We start from the raw sequence: 16,714 nt of genomic DNA on the forward strand, positions 1-16,714 counted from the left end.
AGTGATAGCTAGGGAGGGGTGCTTGCAAAATCACAGTCTAATTTAGTGTAATCTGGGGATATTTCACCTGTCGTCAGTTGCCCAAGGGGAAAAAAGTTCTTTATGCCTCTTGTGAGTACATTGCATGAGCAAACCCTTGGCAGCAGGAGTTCAAACCTGCAAGTGTAGATGAATGTCTGTCCTTCCCAGGGGGATGTTTCAGAGACTTGAGGGGTGGATTATGGGAATACATGGGGGTCTTGTGCCTGAGTCTCTGAAAGCTGGGTCCTCCCCAGGCTCTGTGCTGTTGGGGGATGGGGAACTGCCTGGGGGTAGGCAACCAGATTTTCCTTTTTCCCGTCTGCCGCTGCCCAGCCTTTGCTGTTGCATTTTGGTGAGGCTGACTAATTTTTTGTATGGTGCTTGTGGGTTTTTCGTGTGGTAAAGAGCAGCACTAAATAGAACTGCATCCGCTATACCTGTAGCTTACTCCTGTAGGTATCCCACCAGCTTTAGAGATTAATCCATCCCCCACCTTAAGCAAGTCCTCCACATTTTGGGCATTTGAGTTTCCCAGGGGACTTCAGGGCAGGGGTGTTTTCTGCCCTTGCTCCACCTTTGAGTGAGCAGCACCATGTTTTCAGTGAGCTCCCATGAGCCCTCAAATGATACCCTTGGCTTTTCTGTTGTCTCCCTCTTTCCCAGGTGGGGAAGATGCTGGTGGCAGGGCTGTCCAAGCCTCTCCTGAAGGATTGTCTGGGGGGCCATATCTCCTGGAGAGGTGCTACCTGGGCCTGTGGCAAGGTGCTCCCTGCGCCTGTGGCAAGGTGCTCCCTGCTTGTGGGACCAGCCCGTGCTGGGTGTTCACGCTGCATCGGAGCAGCGGCTGCGGCTGCTCCTCACGGGGCTTTTTCCACTGCTCCTTGCTGCTTCATGGTCAGATTTAACCCATTGCATGCTTGTGGGTGCCCAATGCCAGTGGCGCAGCTGGGGCATGGGGCAGAAAAAGGTATGAGGCACATGGGGGCTGCCTGCAGGCCTGCACACCTTCTGTAAAGTTTCAGGATGCCCAGAAAATATTGAAGCCAACTAACTGCCAAGCATGGATTTTGTTTAAATACACTCCAAATGTTACATTATGTCTATAACCCAATTTTTTCCGTCCTTGAGGAATGTTGCCCCTTTGAAGTAACTGGATACAGCGTGGATAAAACAGTGCCTAACTGTGGGAAAGTATTATTGCAGTCTTCACTGGGGCTTCCGTCCTGCAGAGCCTTGTTGGTTACATTGGTTAATTGGTTTGCAGTGTAACGGTGGTTTTTAGTTTGTGGTGGCTACAGTGACCAGTTACTGTGGTCTGTGAACCAGCTGACAGCCTGAAGAGCATTTGTTGAGAGAAGCAAGCTGAAGCTTGCTCAGCCTTTCCACAGGTGGAGGTCATGAAGTTATCTTTTTGGTGTGCTGATTGTTTTGTAGATTATTAATTTTATTATTTTAATGTCATTTCTCATACTTCTTTCCTGTACATTTCCAGTTGATTGATATCTCTGTCTTTCTCTTTGAATATGTTTGCGTTTTTTTTAATATGTCAAAATTCTTTATTGATCTAATAAAGTAATTAAACCGCGTGTCTCTGAAAACATGGTACGGTAGGTTAGTGAGTTTATTTAAAAATTAGTGTCTAATGTACAACATCTTCTAAGTTACCAAACATTCTGTGAGCAGTGTTGTAGTTATGGCTGTTTTCAGAGAACTTGAGACTTTGCAGGAAAAATAGTTTTTTGGAGTAAAATATTTTCTGCTTGTTTTCGTTATGAAAGGGAATAAACTGTTACTGTCAATGTTTGTGGGAATCCATCCATTTGTCACACCTTGTAGTAGATGATAATACTCCCCTGGCAATTTTTGAGATACTGAAGTGTGGAAGTGAATAAAACCCTCATTTAGTTATTTAGATAAATGTAAATAATAGGTTTTTTTCCTTTTTTTTTTTTTTTTTTTTGAGCTATTTCAGGCAGCTTTTTAAAGATTCCACTACACCCCCAAGTAGATGTGCCCAAAACAGAAGAAACCAGTCCTGAAAGTTCAGCCTCGTTCCTATCTGAGCCTGTGCCTCTCTTGCCTCGGCGTGAATTCACAGCAACCCACGGGCATGAGAATGTGGAACAAGCTGCAGAGTCATCCCCAACTTTGCTTAACCTTGAGAAATCAGGCTGGCAGTAGGGTGGAAAATGCTCTCCAGTGAGAGGTTTGATGCTTAGTAAAGTCTGAGATGGAGCATAGGGTGGGTAAATTCTGGCTCAGATGGGGACGGCCTTGCTCCTGTCCCATGCCTGCCTGCCCTTCCTCGCTCTGCTCCCCTGGTGCTTTGGTGGGCCTTGCCCACACATGGTTCGCTCAGGCAGCATTCTTCCCACTGGGACTCATGGAGCCTTGCTGGAGTTCAAGTGAACTGCCTCATTAGTATTATTTTAGCTTCCAGACAGCTGTAATAGTACCGGGAGGCTGTTCCTGCTTTGCATAACTTACTAGAAAATGTACTTTTACTTTCCTACATGTACACCTTGTATAGAAGAACATGTGGTGAGGCATTTTGTCAGGAGACAGCGTGAACTGTATTTTCCAGTGTCACGACCAGCAAGTGTGAAATCTGCATCAAAATGCTTTTCCCAAGCGTCTTTTAGGCTGACTAGGGAAAAGTACCGCTGGGTGCACAGGGTGCTCATTCCCGAGCTCGGGACAAATGCTGACTCTGGTCTTCACTGGCGTCAAGGAAATTTTTCCATTGAGTTTATTAGCAGTCAAACTGGGGAAGTGATCTCAGAAATCCTGCAGCCTTAAGGATGTGAAGTAGAAACGGATGGGAGGAACCCTAAGTGATATGAGGGAAGCAGAAAGCTAGGAGAAGGAAGGTCCAATAAAATCAAATAATAAAACACACCCATAAAGCTGCAGGACCTTAAGTTTGAAAGAGTAGCTCCGTGCTTACATTCTTGGCACAACTTTTCATTTTTAATCGGCCTCCTGGCTTCAGGCTTCCTCCTCCCAGAACTGTGCTCTGTGTGCCTGCCTTCTGCAGCTGGAGGGTCCCTGGTCTGGCCATGGCAGTTCTGGTGGAAGAGGCTGTAGCCCAGAGAGATCAGGGAGTCTTCCCTGTAGCACTCATGGCTCTTGGGTGGGTGTGCTTGGCTGGTTTTCCAGATCATAGACTTCAGGCAGTAGGGCATTAGAAATATTACAGGCTATTTAATATATTGTTGGAGCATTTGGCTGCACTAACTGCTGCTTTTAGTAGAGTTCAAATTTGAGATTTTTCAGACCGAGAGGGTTTGGAAACTTTGTTTGTTTGGTTTTGAAAAAGGAAGCTATTTCATGCTTTGAAGGAAAAAAAATATGAAGACCGAACTGCAAGTCTCTTCTGTAAATCAAAGTTTTCTGCCTGAAATGGGAACAACTCGGCAGAACAGTTTAAGTAAACATGGCCATAAGTGCTTATCTGAGACACTGGCATCCTCTCTTCTTACTGTGTTACTTTTTTGTGGTATCCTGGTGTCTCTCAGTCACTGATGTGTTTGTTGTCACAGCACCTCGTTCACAGGCACGCACTTTCACCTCCATTTTGGTAGTTGCCACCAAGATTTGAGATTTCATCTGAAGAGCCCACTCCAGGAGTTTTCTATACCTCTGTAGCCGAATTGCTGCCTGAAAGGTCCTTCCCTCTCCAGCCCTCACTTTCTCTCTACTACTGTCGTGGCTTCTTCGTTTATTATGGGGGAAAAAAACAGAGGCTGAGTTCCCGAGTCATCTCAAGTTAGTGTTCAGCATGGAACAGGATAAACCCTAGGCCTCGAGACAGCAAGTGACTGATAGTGCCCAATTGTGGCCTCTATGGGAGGTCAGCAAGTGTAGTATAAACACTGGGAGAATTGCTGAAAATCACGTATATGTGTGAGAGGGCAAGGAGTTAGGTGCTGTTGTCTAAAGCGAGTGTGTGGGATCATGTTGTGTTGTTTTTTTTTTTTTCTTCTATTAGGTAGAAAATTGTGCTGTATTGTGAGAATGGCTTATTAATACCCAACAGTCCAGTTTGGGTGGCTTTGCCTGAGTGTTGTAAAATACTGTAGGCTCACACTAGGTCTGTTATCTGGGGAGCACAGCCACACGTAAATAACTTTTGTGCTTCCACTGTACAGTTGCTTGAAACTTCATTATTAAAAAATATTAAGTTAATATTTTGCTCTTACGACTACCTTCTAAAATACCAATTTGTTTTAATTTGTACATGAACAACAATGAAAATGTTTTTATTACAGAATGTAGGATAATAACTTATTTGATAGATCAAGTAAAAAATTCTGTGATATTTGGTAGATTGCTTCTGTATGTTCAGTAGCATATTCTTTAAAGTAATGGAAGAATAAGAAATGAGACGTGAGAGCAGCTTTTTTGATGGGAATTAATGTGTCTATACATTTGTGAGGCTCTAGTATAGGTTTTCCTTCGTTTTAGCTATTTTATGAGGAATAAAATAAATTAAAGAAAGAGAAAGACCTTGCCTCTCTCTGACAGTTCTGTCATGCTTCACACAATAGTGCATCAAGACATGGGAAATGATCTCAGCCATATTTTTAGTCATATTCTGAAAAATTATACTTCTTGGTAAAATAGTCTCAAAAATTATAAAGCTGGTACACATGCAGATGTAAGTATATTGCACTTCCAGTGTCAATCTAGTATATAAAGAGCTTCAAAACTCTTTAAATCTGCTCTTCTTTCATAATGGGCTGCAACTTGTTTGCTAATGCTTGAAAGCATGTACACATCAAATAAAACTCTGGTATTTGGGCCATAGTGTACCGGCATTATGCAAAGTGAAGATTAACCACACTCTATATTAAGCTACAATCCACTTTACTCTTGATTACTAGTTCTACTAAATCAACCAAACCGTCAAAGAACAAAATTAGTGGAAGGGTTCATCAGACAAGAGATTTATTTCCATGTTTATTTGCTTTATTGTTAAGAAAAAGGCAATGAGAAAAGCAAATCTCCTTGCGCCTCAGGGTATTATAAATTAATGATAAGACATGAAGTGAGCTTTTGAGTGTGAAAAACTAGCAACAGATGCAAACACTACATAGCCACATCGTATGGTGTGGATGGTGTTACTGCAACAGCTGAGAGACGATATGCTCGCTTTGACTGCTGGTGCCGTTAATAGATAGTCTTTAGCCAGCATTATAGTGGCAAATCTGACATGGAATGAATTTGCAACAGTGACTCAAAAGACTTTCCTAACACGAAGCATCTTTATTGCAGATCATTTTAGCTCTTTCCTGTTTTTACTCTGCTCTCTTTCAGCGAAAAGGTCAAAAAAAGCAGTAGCTCAGTGACTGATTTTTTCAGAAGTGCATTACAGCAGGGAAAGTGGGGAAAGCTCTTGAAGCGGTGTCTTATTCAGTAAGTTAAGCCTTTTGTTCTTGCAGTTAATTGCTTTTTCCTTTTTTTTTTTTTAAATGAATCTTGTGTATCAGTTTAGTTAAAGCCACTTTTAAGGTATCTCCAGGCAGGTGTGGAACTCCTCATCCCCACCTCAGCTTTTCCCCTCACCCAGAGGTAACCTTTGCCACTTGAAACCTGTCAGCCCACCGTGCTAGATGTGGTAGCATTGAGTCAGCTGTGTATTTTCATAATATGACTGTCCATCTGCACGCAATGTGCGTGGTTACTGTATTGAGGTTTGTAGAATTACAATATAGAGTGTGTGCCCTCTTTCACTTTCCCCGCACATGTGTGTGCATGCACCCACACACTTGAATAATGCTCTCCCTTTGTCATTGCACTCTGAAAGCCACCAGCTGCATTAACGAGAGATTTTTCAAAGCCCAAACCAGGGCTTTCCCTATTTCCCTAAAGCAGTAAGATACGTATATTTGCTATTGCTATGACTGTCATTATAAGGAATTAAAAAAAGGGAGAAGTGCATCCTTTACCATAACAGAAATGGAGGTGCACAGGAAGATTTTCTTGATGTAGCCAGAGCTTCAGTTAGTGCTGGTGCATTACCATTGATCCAAATTGAAGATCAGAGCTTTAAAAAGTTAAGTGCTGAATATTCAAATTTCACTCACAGCATTAAATTAGGATGGCTTATAAGTTTAACTAGCTTTAAGGGTGCTAAGTATTTCCAGCTGATGCCAAAAGGACTTTCAGCTGGTCAGCAATTCTTGTGATTTGGCCTGATACTACTTACTGTCGTTTTCTTGTACACCTGATACTGCTGCATTTTTTGCAGGTATGAGTTCCTTTGCTCACATCTTTTCATGCCTCATTTGCTAGCTCTTCTGTTCCACAAAATTGGCAGAATGACAGCAGGCAACTCCCTCATCCTTTTGTATTAGGATTAATCCTCAGGGTTCTTTCTGATGTGTCTCCAGAAATGTGTATTCAGCTTAGGCTGAATGCTGATTTGATTTGTAATACTAAAATGTGGACAGTGCAGATTGCTTTCTGAGTGTTTTCTGTCTCTTAACAAGAAATCGTTGTAGAGGTGTACATGAACAGCTCCAGAGTTTTAAGCTCTCTGTTAAATAAAAAATGCTTTTAAAATACAGCTGTACTTTGGCACATGCCTAAGTACTTCGCTGAATCTCTATGTTCGGCTTTGTTTAGCGTACTTGGAGCTTTTCAAATAACAATTAGATGACCTGTCTTTTTACAGGTGGTGGTATTTTAGCTCTGAATTGTGCTTTCCTGCTTTGACATGGTAGAAAGATTTTTATTTTGATTTCAGATTATATGGCTTGTTTTTACTTCAGTCCTTTTCTACTTAATGTATGATTTTAATTAAAATTTTGTTGCAGTGATTGATAGTTTCTTTATTTGATGCCTGTTCATAGGCATTTATTACTTTTTCAGTGTAATGATATTTGTCAGAAGAGAATGATATTATTTGTTTTGTCAATTAAAATGAGGCTGTAAATTACTGTAATTTTGGGGTACATTTCTGGTATGAGCAAATAGTATTCCCTTGGTGAGTCTTCCACTGTGGAAAACTGGGTTATTCGTAATATACTTTAGAAAAGACCAGCAACTGCTGGAAACTATAAGAAGAATCTAAATGTATGTGTATTTGTATTCAAAGTATGCCTCAGCATCTGCAGTGTTGTTCCTCCTGGTTCATGTAGAATGGAAATGGTTGGTTGTGGATTCCGTTGCTTTATTTTTCTTGTTTTTAACCCCAGTTCTGTAGGACATGAGGTTATTGGTTCAACCCCGTGAACCTCAGTGCAGTTACCTCCCCGGCTCTTCCCAGAACTGCCTTGTGTCTGCCACTGGTGTGGCCACGTTAGGTCCTGAGGTGATGGCACCCACAGCCACCGAAGATCAAAATGGAAGTCGCACAGATGCGTGACTTTGGGTTTTACCGAGAAGTACAAAAAGGATTTAGCGAAATTACAACTCAAGAGTAAGCTGTGGGAGGAGGGAGGAGATGCTGTATTCTTCCCTGCTAAAATCATAGTGTTCACATTCTTGGCAGCATCCCTGAGCTCCGCAGTAACTTCTGGTTTACATTTTAAAAATGCAACAAATAGCATATACTGTTTAATTCCGGGTTGCATTATGCAACAGCAGGCGATTGCCTCAGTGAAGCACATCTGCATTGCGAGAATAAACTCTCTTGGGAAGCAAGCGCATCTTCCGCAGAAGTTGTCGTGAGGCGTGGGCAGGGCATTGCTATTTTGGCAAGCAGAGGGAGCCAGCCTTGGAAAGCTGCCTCACCTTTCACTTTCCATGGAACTTACCCTTTCTCCCTGTTTCAGGCACCAGCCCCTGCCACTTGCTTCTCCTAGTGCTGGTGTGGGCCTGAGGATGCTTTCAGTGGTTGATTAAACCATTAAGTCAGGGTTCTGGGAGCCACGGTCTTTGCTGTCTGTCTGACTTGCTTGTGATCCCTGTGCAGGATATGCTATTCAGAAGAGGTAAGAAATGCAATTCTAAAAACATCCAGAAGACCTAAGAAAATGTTTCTGTTTTATTAAAAAACAGCCACCACCAAAACCCCAAACAAACAAAAAAAGCCCAAACCACACATCTGTGATATTATCATCTTGACCTGATAAATTACAACTCAGTAAATTAGCAGCCATTGATGGCAGGTACAAAATTCCTGTCATTTTCATACTGTGTTTCAGTGTACTTCTTCTAAGCCTCTCTCTTGCTGGAAGCAAAGTCAGGTTCCTGTTCAGCTGAAGTTCCTCCTGTCATCCTAAAGCTTGGTTGTCAACCCTCCTATTCCTCTTGTCAGCATGCATTACATTTTTATGGCAGAGTTTAGCAAAGACTTTCCAACAGTGCCTGTGACAATGTAATTGGACTTCTCTGATAGAAATTACTCCCACTTTAATGGGGGGCTCTGTATGCTTTCTAACATGGCTTTCTTTGAAGCAGGCTAAGTGTCTGGTCAGCCGGTCTGTAATGTGGGTGTGCAGATTTTCACCAGGCACTATTTGAAGTAGTTATTCATGGTTTGCTGTTAAACTGCAAGACTGGAGTGAGTGAGATTCCCCAGGGGTTTGTCCTGGCTTTGGTAATACTCATTGTTTTCATTATTGAAATGATTGATGGAACAGAGAGAGCAGTTATTAAATTTACATAGGGTAAGAAGCATGGAGGGGGGGCTGCAGACTCCTTGGAAGGTAGGAGTCTGTAGGAAGGTAGGATTGAAGTTCAGAGTGGCCCTGGCTAACTGTAGGAATGGTTTGGGGGAAAAAAAGCAGGATACAAACTTAGAAGCACCGTGCAGAGATAGAAATACCCAGTTGCATGATACAGGAAGGGGAATGGCTGACTCAACAGTGGTCCTACAGAAGAAGGTCTGTGAGCTGGAGTTGGGCTGTGCTGGAGGCAGTTTGGCCTGGTTTAGTTGAATAGGGTATTAAAAAAATCACAGCTGGTTCCCAGACCACCAGCACAAAGCAGCCTGCAGCATGTCCTGCTCTCCTGTCCCCTGGGAGCTGGGCTGCCAGCGCTCTGCTGAGCGGGCAGCTTTTCCTTCCCTCCTCTGCCTGCCTCGGCTCCCACCCTGGAGCTGGAGCCTTGGCAGCTCCATCAGAGAAGAGCCCCAGCTCAGCTTCTCCCAGGCTTGATCTGTGTGCGCAGGGTGAAGGGGATCATAGACCTGAGACCGCAGGCATCATGCAGGGAACAAAATTTCCCCATCCCTGCCCCTCAGACAAGCCCTGGTTTTGTGGCATGTGAAGAAAAGACATGAAATAACCCATCCACTCCACTCAGTGTTGGAAATAGCTCAACATCTAGTTTGGGGCAGAAGGTGGTCAAGAGCCAGCTGGATGGTGTCCAGGGAGAAGGCAGTGAATATGATCAAAGATTTGGAAAACATGACCTGGGAAAGAAGATGAAAGAATTGGGATTGTTTAGTCTACAGGAGAGAAGGCCAGTAACAGATGTGATAGCAATGTTCAACTATGTGGAAGGTTACTACAGGGAGGAAGGGAATAAACTGTGCTGCACAATTGCTTGGGTTAGGCTGAGAAGAAATGGGCTTCATTTGAAGGTGGCAAGACTTAGGTAAACATTTATAAAGCTTTCAAGTGATAAGGGTATTTTGGTGCTACAGTCATTTGCCTTTGAGAAAGCTGTGAAAGCATCGTCACTAGAGGTTTTTATCAAACAGACAAACCTCCTCCAGGAATATTTTCGGAATTGCTTTGGGGAAGGAGGTGGAAGGCATGCTTCTGAAGGCCGTTTCCCAGGAAATAACTAAGATTTTTTTTGTGTGTGTGTGTGTGATCCTATGAACTTAGGTAATCTCTAATAACCCAACAAATGACTCAGAAGATAGTGGTAATTCATTGTCGCAACATATCAGTGGTAAACAGCTGATTTATGCACAAGACCCGATGATTATATTATCCTTCTGCTCTCTGTTCTAGTTAAAAAAAAAAATAATCTGTGAGTAAGCTAATTTTACTGGAATGTTTCAAAAGCCTTTTCTTGTAAATATATTACTCTATACAGAAATAGAGGAAGTCATGTTAGTTGGCTCTGCTTATTGAAATATTGTGAACAGAATCAGTACCCACTAATATGCAGCGTGGCTGTAGTAAAGCCAGCAGTACTTCATGGGGCACGGGAGTTTTACTCTGGAGTCTGATGTTGCATTTTCAACCTAGATGTTCGTGCACTTGTGTACTTCTTTTATGTTGAGTCAGGGGGCAGGCTGAGAAGACCAAGGCTTTAATTACCTCATTGCTATCCATATACATGGGTTATTCTTCTCCATTATCCTGTTAAGTGCATGAGGCAGCAGTTCAAGAACAAGTCTCAAACTTGTCCTTTCCGTCTTAAGCCAAAAAGCACTTTGGCAGCACCTGTAGCCACCGTGATTGCATCTCCCTGTGGGTTTGCCGTTCAGCATATGGGGATGGCATGGGGCAAAAGGAGAGGTTCTTCCCCACAGAGTAGCTTTCTGCCTTGAGACATGGCTTGTGAAGTCCACACAGATACTTTCTTCCTCCTTTCACTCTTGCTGGAGAATTGCATCTGTGACTTCACCAGTTTCTGCAGGTCCCCTGAAGCCTTGTAACTCAGTTTCTGCTAGAGCACAAAAGTATTTTTCTTTATGAAACACAGCTTCCCCTGTCCTTGTTGCTGTGCAGGGCAGGGAGGAGGAGGAGGTCTGTGCTGCTGTAGCCCTTGGGAACAACCTGGGTGATGGGGAGGTGCTACAGGACCCCTGTAGGAGAGTCTCCTGAGTAGGTAGGGCCAGGCAGTTTGGGTCTGGTGAGAACAGCCCAGCTCTTGTCTCCTGCTCAGCACAGCTCTCCCCTTGACAGCCTTGAGGGGCATTTTGTCGCTGTCATCCTGGGACTAGGAGCACTGGCAGAGGATGGTGCAGAGTCACCGTATGCCCAGCACAGATTTAGCAAGGTTTACCGTAATCCTGGCAGGATCCATGCTATCCATGAGCAGTCAGACATCACCACGCGTTAGTGTCCCCGGCCCTGCAGCTCTGGCCCCACAGAGCTGTGCTTACACCAAGAAACCCACTGCTGAGCAGGTCCTGGTGCTTCTGCATCTGGAAGAACTGCCCTGAGCACTTGAGAGTTGCTGACCATTACCTCTTTGCAAAAGCTTCCTCCTAGTCTGCTACTGTGCAGGTCTGTGTCCTGATTGAGCATGATAAAAAAAATGAGGGCATGCATTCACATGTGCACATTTTTTGTCCTCTTGCCTTTTTTAAAATTTGAAATACTAGCGTGCATTTGTCTCTCTCCCAGTGTACCTGCCGTGCATCGGCAAACTGACATTCTTTTTCTTGATCTTGAGTGTCCCATCTCGCGAGAAATGAATCAGCACTGCTTCTCCTGTGGAGGGTTCTTCAGGGGGATTGAAATAGCAGATTTCGATTGTGACTAAAATCAACAAGCAGGAAGACTTTATTAAAGTAATCAGCTTCTAAATCTCATTTTGCATTTACTGGTTTTAGTTATTGTCTTTAAAGAAGGGAATGCTTTCAGTAATTGAAATAATTTTATATATAATTTTTTTAAACTTAGACTATGTTGTATTTCTACAGATGTTCCACCAGTTATCTGGTCCAACATAGATTTCTGTGGGCATCTAATTTTACTATTTTTTTTTAAATCAATTGTGCATTTTCTGCCCACTGTTTACTAGATAATATTTTTGCACATGACTTGTATCAGGTTATGTTCACATGAAAAAAAATGTCCAGAAAAAATACAAAAAGGACATTTTGAAACATTTATGTTATGTAACTAAATGCTTCCTTAACATAGGAGCTGGGAAATAGGGGGAGTAAAAAGAAAACAAACAAAAGACCCCCCCCCAAAAAAAAAAAAAAAAGAACCACTCCCAAACAAAACCACCACCACTAAAAAAACAAAACAAACAACAAAAAACCCGAAACCACAACAAAACCCAATCTTGTTTGGCATTAAAATAAAGTTCATTGTAGTTTTTAAGTAATTTTTTTTGTTGTTACATTAGAGGGGTTTTAGAAATCACATATCCTGGACTCTTGCACATCACTTCTCTTAAGAAATCATTTGTTCTCCTGTTTTCTTACTTTTACATCTTCCAGTTCCTTTCTCCTGTTTGAGCCAAGTATTTAACTCAGCCTCCTGACTGCGCTGAAATGAAGAAGATGCCCTCTCTGGCCTGGCAGAAGAGGCTGGTACTGCAAGCTGATATAGTATGTCAGTCAGGCCTGGTTTAAGAAGTGCAGTCAGTAACTGCTGTCCGTTCCAAGATTTGATTTTCTTTGAGACTTCAGCAGCAAAACCACATTGTTCTTGAAATGTTACTTTAAAAAAATAATTAATTCAAACTATTTCAGTAGATACAGTGTTTGAATGTACTATGGATTGTGACAACCTAGTCTAAAATCGATCTTAATTCATGTACAGAAATACATGAGAGAAAAGTCATTTATTAGTCTGTATGTGGGAGATAGTGACCCAGCTCCACTATGCCCAGAGGGAAAGAAGAGAGTTGTATGGCAGACTGAGGAGAGGAACAGTGTTTGGGGCTTTGCTCTTGTGTTCTCAGTCACCTGGGATCCTGCAGAAGCAACTCCTGTTGTTCAAATTTACCTTGTTGTAAACGAGGAAGTGAGACTGAGCACTGTTTAGAGATTTTAGGAATAAAGTTAGTGATTTTGCCTTCCAGTGTGCTACACCTATATCATCTCTCCCAGGAAATGGCAGGCGAAATGCTGCTTTACCGTCTTGTGCCACTGTCCCTTCATGACTGCAGCGGTGGCTGTGGGTGCCATGAGGGGCAGCGAGCTGGAGGCACATGTGGGTCGGGTACGATAACACTGATCACTTGAGGAGTCTGGTGGTTTTCTTCTCTGGAAGCTTTGCAGACATGAGCTGGATGTAAAGATACTAGACGAATGCCTTTTTATTTCTCTAGTGTGTGTATGAAAGACACACAGATTTCCAAGGTTCTTGGAAACCTGGGAAGGAATTAAGGATGTGGTGCTCAGATAACTCTTCAGAGATGTGTACGGGTGGAGGGTCAGGCAATTTCCCCTCTTCCGTCTCCCTTAGCCATGACTTCTTTTGATGCACACACTTGCTGGCATTGCTCCTGGTCACAGGAGAAGTTATTTCTCCTGGCACATACCGTGCTGGTTAACTCTCAGCAACATGAACTCTGCGCTCTGTCACTTAGACCCTTGTGTCTTTGGTCAGAAGTATGAGTGCATCTGATGGCTCCCTTTGCAAACAGATGTGCAGAAGTGTGTATATTGCCAGGAGGCTGTGACTGAGGGATGTAGGAACCGTTCTGCAGAACTATCAGTAATAGTTTGTCATCGATTTGTCACCATTCAGCAGCCTCAGCGTTGAGGGCCAGAGACTCCCATGATGGGAGCTATGTAGATGCAGCAGTTTCTCCAGGCTGAGTACAAGGGAGTCCTTGCTGAGCTTGTGTCTGAGTTTTGATCCTAATTTGCTGCTAATTGTCTTTAGGTTAGCAGGCACTGTGTGTCCACATGCAAATTGTGAAGTGCATTTCAGGAATTGCCTGCAGAATGTATAGAAGGACTTGCATCAAGTGTTCAAAGAAAAGAAAAGAGCAGGTGCTGGTGAAAACCAGCAGTGAAATGCACGTAAGGGTGTTTCTGCATGGCCCGGACCCTTCAAGAGGTAATGGAAAGATTAGATTGTGGAAAAAAAAAAGAGCTGTGCATCAGCTTCCATGGGTCCTGTGCATTTAGGTTTTTTTTCTAAACAGTGGAAGCTGTAATCAGGAGTGTGTTTGTTTGTAGAGCTACAAGGGGGAGGCCAACACAGTGATTTGTGGTTGCAGACTGATTCGCTGCTGCTGCAGCCAGTGAATGGTGGGCAGGGTGGGGTGGATTTCAGGAGCACCAGAGATGCTGACTGCAGGCAGTTGAGAGGGACCTTCTCCGAACGAGTAAAGAAAGCAGTTCCTCTGCAGGCAGGCCAGAAAATGGAAGTAGCAGCTAGCAAAGCCTCTAGACAAGATTAAAACTGACAGGAAATGAAAACTTCACTGTTTTTGTTACACGCTGACCGCCCTCCCCCTTTGCTAATGCTCGCCATGTCCGTAGGAGAGCAGTTCCTCTACCTGCTTCTTGGAAGGCACACGCTCGGGTTAGAAAAGTGCATGACCAAAGTGCAGAGCCAAGCTCCACTGTCAGTGTGGCTGCATGAGCCTTGGCGCTGGGGCCAGCTTTATTTTAGACATGCAGTTACGGCCATTATCTCCGTAAAGCCTGCATTTGAAAGCAAGGACGTGTGTAAAGAAGGAAAGTACGGCTCTTTCCTGTCTCTGTCTCTGTGCCTGTTAATATGCTAGAACAGAGCTGTTGCTGTGCGGGGTGTGTTAGGCTCAGCCACTACTCTTCCTCGGCATACCTGCCAACTTTTGAAATCTATAAATAAGGATGTTTGGAGCAGGGTGAATAGATACACCTTCTAACTCCATTGAAATACTTGGACACAACATGCTTATTTTGGCAGGGCAGATTGGGAAAAATGAAATATACGTATATATTTTGCCAGAATACAGGGGACTATCTCTCCTGAATAGAACAGCTGGCATGTGTATGTGACTAAAGCAGATTTGCTTAGATTTATGCTAGTCATGCTATGAGCTGCACTAAAAGAAAATGAAACAAGTCATCTTTCATCCCCTTCAAATGCAGACCTTTGCCAAGCTTTGTTTCTTAGAAATTAGCTGAACCTGATGAAGCAGGATCTTGTGTCTAAAAATAGAGCATTTTACTTTCCATCTTGCCCCTTGCAGGCAGAGTATAATCTTCTCTCAGCCAAGAAGTGAGATCAAAGGCGATTTGAGCTTTGCCTCATGTCTCTGTCCCCTTTTGAGCTGGTGACAGAGGGCCCTCGTCTTTCCTGACCAGGTTCAAAAGCGCAGCGAGTAGGGATCCTGGCAGTGAAAACCCACCATTGCAGGTCATTTCTATGGTCTGGGCAGCAGCTGCATTTTGCAGGTAATGTGGCCTTGGGTATGACTGTGTGGTTTCTGCTACCCAAGAACATGGTGCTTGGTCTCTTGGGGCTAAATGTGCTGCTCTTGAAGCAGAACGGGGTTTGCGATCCTGAACAGAAAGATGGCACTTCAAACTTGAGTTTTGCAAAACCATTTGAGCTGCAGGTATACTGGTTCCCAAATAGTCCCCAGCTGCCCTTTTGGCTTCTCGAGACAGGGACGAGCTGTGGGGCTGCGGCTGCCTCCCGGCTCTGCAGGTGTGTGCTGGGGAGGAAGAAAGGGGCTGGGGGGACTGCAGTCTCCTGCCCTTGGTGTCCACCAGGAAGGCAGACTCTGCCCAGCAGGAACAGGAGAAGCTGGCTGTCGGCCAGGTTGAATGCCAGGATCCCAGTGACAGCTTCCTTCCCCCCTCTCTTCCTCCCCACCCGGCTGCCTGAGCGATTTGGAGGGTGGTGTCTCAGGGCGCTCGTCATGGTGTGTGTGTGTGTTGGGGTGCAGGGGGGGTGCTGTTGCTTTGCTCTTTCTGTGCTTTTTTGCTCGTGGATCTGTCTGCACCTGTTTGCCTGCTGCTTTTCTAACTTCCATGCATGGCGTTCTTTGATTCAGAGGATCGCAAGCGTGCGAGCCAGCGCGCAGCAGCTTGGCATGACCATTTCATTAAAGCAAAGGAGGCCTGTGTCCTGCAGGGTTGTTTTAGTAAAGACATGCCCCATCTGCTGTTTCTTATCACCCTTTTTATCTGCGCTGCTGACTCATGCAGTGTGGTCTGCTCAGCTCTCCCATTACAGTCACATCACACTTTGAATTACCTTTACTATGACTCACGCTTGTTTTTTCACTTGGCAAGTGTCAAGCCAAAACCAACCCAGTCTTGCCCCTCTCACGTGTTCTGTCCTACCTTACCCTTTACCCCCAAGTCTTGTCCCTCTGTAATAATCTTGTCCTTCTGCTCAAGTAAACCACATGTAACAAAGTTTTAAGCTGTGTAATTTTGTCTTTCATAGTATATCTGCACTGTTCACCTGAGGCCTGTGGTTGTCAGGCTTGTCCTAAACTATGTTAATTACTCTTACTTGCCTTCACAGATGTGTTTGGTGGAATTTTTTTAAATCTTTTTTTCTCTCTATTTAAAGAAAAGGTGTGTTAATTAATGTTTTGCTGTGAAATTTTGCATTGGGACACGTGCATCTTTCATATATTCGTATTTGATATACGCACACAGATCCAAAGGCTCTTTTGACTTCAAATTTGCATGTGCGTTGACTGGTGAGACCACAGCTTCAGACAACTTGTGCTGAGGTTTTCCTTGGTTGCTCTTGGCCTGTACTTCCAGAATCAGATTGTAGACCGAGGTGCGAATCCTGTGTGGGCAGTCGGTAACTCAGTACACTGAGCTTAAAATCCCTGCTTGAAGTTCTAGTGTGTTGTTTTCAGGTTGAAGAGAACGATTGTGTTGTGCTTCTGAAGACTTGGTATTTTCTTGCTTCCCCCGGTGAGGGGAATTTTGCCAGTGATTTCTGTGTGGAGAGATTTGTATCCCTTTGGCCCTTTGCAGTGCTGAGATCCCTAAATCCTTTTCAGAGAGCCTGTCTATGCTCCACTTAGTACACGTGATTAAAGTGCTGCTGATTTTTGTATCTTACTGTCCTGAACCTTGGTCACATCAAACTTCTGCTAAGACTGACAGTCTAGTTGAAATCCG

The 16,714-nt window shown here is 43.8% G+C and overlaps 1 protein-coding gene across 5 annotated transcripts in view; it reads left to right on the top strand.

Moving 5' to 3' along the window:
* The window catches only part of ATXN1 (ataxin 1), a 219,145-nt gene that overhangs the window by 25,348 nt on the left and 177,083 nt on the right, over positions 1 to 16,714 (top strand). Inside the window, exon 1 of one of the 5 annotated variants that reach the window (XM_082045763.1) lies at positions 5,339 to 5,439. The exons of the other annotated variants lie outside the window; for them this stretch is intronic. The gene's annotated coding sequence lies outside the window, so the exon portion shown is untranslated. Of the gene's footprint in view, positions 1 to 5,338; positions 5,440 to 16,714 lie in introns of those variants that run through there. 5 annotated transcript variants of the gene reach the window in all.

Source organism: Streptopelia decaocto (genome assembly GCF_964273445.1).
Source record: "Streptopelia decaocto genome assembly, chromosome: 2".
In the NCBI taxonomy this organism is placed as follows: Eukaryota; Metazoa; Chordata; class Aves; order Columbiformes; family Columbidae; genus Streptopelia; species Streptopelia decaocto.